Source organism: Saccostrea echinata, unplaced genomic scaffold, assembly GCF_033153115.1.
Source record: "Saccostrea echinata isolate AGI-Se365-2 ecotype Australia unplaced genomic scaffold, CSIRO_AGI_Sech_v1 ptg000036l, whole genome shotgun sequence".
NCBI lineage: Eukaryota > Metazoa > Mollusca > Bivalvia > Ostreida > Ostreidae > Saccostrea > Saccostrea echinata.
Genome location: NW_026889785.1, coordinates 3961558 through 3966063, shown reverse-complemented (window position 1 = coordinate 3966063; position 4506 = coordinate 3961558).

Here is a 4506-nt window from a genome sequence, read left to right as displayed (position 1 = left end):
ATCATCAACATAAAAACTTGCACTTTTCACCTTTATATACAACCATTCCCCACGATAAATTAAAGTCCAGGCTTTTGATATTATTGACAGCTGTTTTTTTTCAATAAACTCGTAAATTTACTTACCTAGCTTGTCATTTGCAAAATTATTTTGTTAAAAAACATTCTGATTGTACACACTGAAGTTGATAATAAAAAAATGCTTGAGTTTCTGATTGACAAATAGTCACCCGCGTGGTGCAGTGGTTAGAGCGTCTGCTCTAGAGTCGCGGAGTAAGGAGTTGATCCTTTAGGATCTTGATCCATGTTCTCTCCTTCAGCTTCAAGCTTTGTTCCTTCTTAAAAGTTGAAACACTTCTGATCTTCCCGTCAACAATGGCTTGACTGAAGTACTTCATGGTTTTTCCTGATCCAGAAAATTTAGACTTCATAACTCTCGGCTCTGGTGCCTCTCATGAATAGGCTTTTAAATTTTGAAATAAAAATTTATTATAGACGTAATATTGTTTTAAAATTCTTTACGAACAGGTACATGCACAAACATTCTTTTGAAAAAATAAATAATGAGCAAAAAAATGTTTCATATTTATATTGATAATTTTATCTGACAAACATAATAAATAAAATGCAGGGATTTCGCCTTTCAGTTTCTTAGAATCTTCATGTGGATACAACGATTTGAACAGAAAAAAAAAACAGGAACAACCTAGACTAGAACACAACGCCTGTCGTGATACGGGGCCTCGGTTTTTAAAGTTTCATCCGAAGGACCCGCAACTTTCACTTCAAAGTGCCGAGCGCATGGCGAAGGGACAGTTGCTTTCCATTTTTTATCGACTTAGGTCAGTCGCGGCCGAGATTCGAACTCACGACCTCCCGATCACGGCGCGAGCGCTCTACCGACTGAGCTACCGTGAACGGTAACTAATAAATTGATCAAAGAAGATCGTTTTCATAACAATCTACAAATTCGTCTTGACATTTTGAATGTTTCTCTGGAATGTAATCTATACTGTCAATATCAGGCAAACTGTCACTTGAATCTGACCTGCTATACATTTATTTTCCTTTGAAGAATTGCCTTCACACAAATGATTGAACAACTGACTTTTTCTCACTCTAATTATACTCTTATTATGATGGGGGAAGCTTGAAAATCTTGTTCTTGATTTTCTCCTTTTCTTTTCTTGATTGGGGATAATGCAGGCAGTGGGGAATTTTAGGGTGAATAATCCTTTAAAAGGTGATACAACTGCCAGACATCCTTTCTTTTCTTCTTCGGAGATGAACTATCCGAGTCGGAAGAAATTGTCCATACAACTGGTTTTGCCTTTCTTACAGTTTCACTTGGGCACTTTTTTGTCTTCCGGAGCTTAAGTTGCCCTTCTTTTTGCATGGCTGGCTGGTCATTTCAGGTGACAATTTGTGGTAAAGAAATCCATTCATTTGTGACTTTATAACACTTTCACCTGGAACACATTCTTCGATGTCTGACTTTTCATTACTTATTCAATTTTAAATTTAGCTTTATTTAGCAAATATATATAGAAAACTTTAAAATTTTAAATAAACTAGAAGTATGCAGATGTAGCACGGTGCAGTATAACAGACTGGTATAAAGGACCCCCCACCCCCCAAAAAAAATCCTCGCTGCTTCTCTGAGTAGTGGTATTATCGATGAAACAATACAACATGAATATCTCTGCGTGATAAATTAACACTTCCTAATGAAATACCCACAAAATTATGGGTCATCTTTAATTGCACTCTGTAGGATACATAGGCCTATCTGTTTAATGTCTCTGTTATCCATACCCATTGTGAAGTCACGTGATAAGATGGAGCTTCAGAACGGTCACGTGGATGGACACCAGTACCATGGGTCAAAGGCGCAGGCATACCTTTCTGCAACATTTGTCAACAGTCCAGTAGAAGGTAAGAAAATGTTTTAACAGCTGATTGAAAAGGGGGCTCGTTTTAATCGTTCTCATCCTCCTTACTAGGTACTAACTCGAGGAAAGTTGAAGCCACGCTTTTCAAAAGTTTTGTCCCTTGGCCGCCATCTTTCTCAATTCCCATCTAGGCCTTATCTCAGCGAGCTTCGTAGAGACTAGAAATTTTGGTCTGGTGACCGCAGAGACACCGTACCAACACTTTTAGTCTCTACGAATCTCGCTGAGATTAATCTAGGCCTATAGGTCTATGTAGCGAACCCTTTGCAACTTTTGTCTTTTAACATGTTTTACAGGAAAAAGGTCTTTGCTTCTTGTATTTTGATTTCCCAAGAACATGGGGCATTGAAAAAAAAAAAGTTAATGACAGTACGCCCTTTTCAATTGAAAAAACCCCCCGCCAAATTCGGGGGGGGGGGGTTGCAATACAACATGAAGTTTCTACATCTTTAAGGAAGGGAAATATAGATTAAATTATGACACTTTTTTTAACATGTTTAAAAAATCTTTTTCTATTAGAGACCTAGTCTATTTAGTAGCCTACTTTTTAACCAAAAATAAACCAAAATGAATATTTTCACTTTTTTTTTTAATTCTTACAAAAAAGATTTCTATATTCAAAATAAGTTTTGCTATTTTGTCTTTGCAAATACCCTTATATTTATGTATTGATTTATCATATCATGTGTATCCCCCACTGCATCACAATATACATTGTTGCACCCTAAATCATTTCTTTTGATCCTTTTGACCATTTGGTTGACCCAACACAGAGCCACAACTTTTGAAAAGATGAATTTGCAAAGTAAGGACTAGCCTCTACAATGTATTTACCCACAGCCACATGACACTTGCTCACACCTATGTCTGACTTTACCCCATCTATCAATATTTTGTAATATTAAATTAAATTCAACATTACTTATTCATTTGTATTTATCAGACCTGAAGGAAGCAATTTCAGTTTAGAGGAGGGAGTACAATCATATATTTTCAGTTGGGGAGGGGGCACCACCAAGAATTCCATAACAAGCCATAAAAAGAACTAGTCCGTTGTTTGTTGTAGTCGTTTTTGTTGTTGTCATTTTTATTAATTCCAGTGAAGTGTACCTTTTTGCATTACGACACAACCTATGAGGACAGCTGCACTCAAGGTAAATAGTAGTCTCTCCTTATCCCTGATTGGTTGCTTGTGCAACAGACTATTTCCGTGTCAATGTTGACAAAATGATTTGACCAATCACACAGGTCTTATACCGGGGGCGTGAATTGTTTACGCTGGGCACATCTGTCGAGATAGATTGTCACGTAATGCGAAATGGTACACTTCACTGAAATTGATAATAACTTTTTTACAATTGCATCCTCTTCTCCAGAAACACTGGGCCACTTTCAACGAGTTTGTTTTGGTAAAGGGGATTCAAATTTGTTCAAATAAAGGGCCACACCCTCTTCCAAGGAGAGGTAATGAAGAAATAGTAAAAAGTTAGGGTCATTTAAAAATCTTTAAAAATCTTCTTCTCAATAACTATTTGGGCCAGAAAAGAAGAATTTTTTTTTTCAAGTCATGACCTCCAGAGGTAGGTCAGGGCCACTTTGGGCAAACAAAGTTTTACATTGGTATATATAGGAAAAATCTTTTCAAATCTTCTTAAAAACAGCATAGTCATGATCAGTCATATTTAAAAAGAAACATTCTCAGGTAGTGTAGATTTTAAATTTATTACATTCATGACCCCCAGGGGAAGGGTGGGGCCAAAATTGGCAATCAAAGTATTGCATAGGAAAACAAAGGAAATATTTTTAAAAAGCCTTTTCCAAGGAACAGCATAGTCATGATTAGTCATAATATTTAGGCATCCTCATGTAGTGTAGATTCAAGTTTGTTCAAATCATGACCTTGGGCATAGGGTGGGGCCATAATGGACATATAAGAAAAAATGCTTGTAAATCTCTTCAAGAACAGGAAAACCATGATAGTCATATTTATATGGAAGCATTCACAGATAGTGTAGATTGAAGTTTGTTCACATCATAAACCCCGGGGATAGGGTGGGGCTACAACTTGCAATTTATATTGGAATGTATCACACAATTGAAAGATGAATCTGCTGATTAAGAACAGGAAGAGCTCAGATGAGCCCATGGGCCTCTTGTTTATTGTGGGGACACGAGCATATTTATACACAATATAGCAGCTTTGTTTTCTATAATATTCTATATCATTATGTCCGCAAAAAAAAAAAAATTGTTGGGGGGACACAGGCCCCTCCCCCCTTTCTTATGCCCATGTTCATCACTATTATGTATTGATAGCTAGATCCCATATTTTAAGATAAGGTATTATTTAGACATATTTTTTTTTTTTTTTTTTTGATTTATGTTAACATTTACATATTAACATTCTCTACAGCTTGATTACATTCTGAGGATCAGATAGTGAAGCAGTAGCTATGTCAAGGTCAAATAATTATTTGAAATCATTGTCATATGTTGATCAGCTTTTGTCAATATTGAGTGTATTATGTCCAGAATTACATGTTGGTATTTTTCAT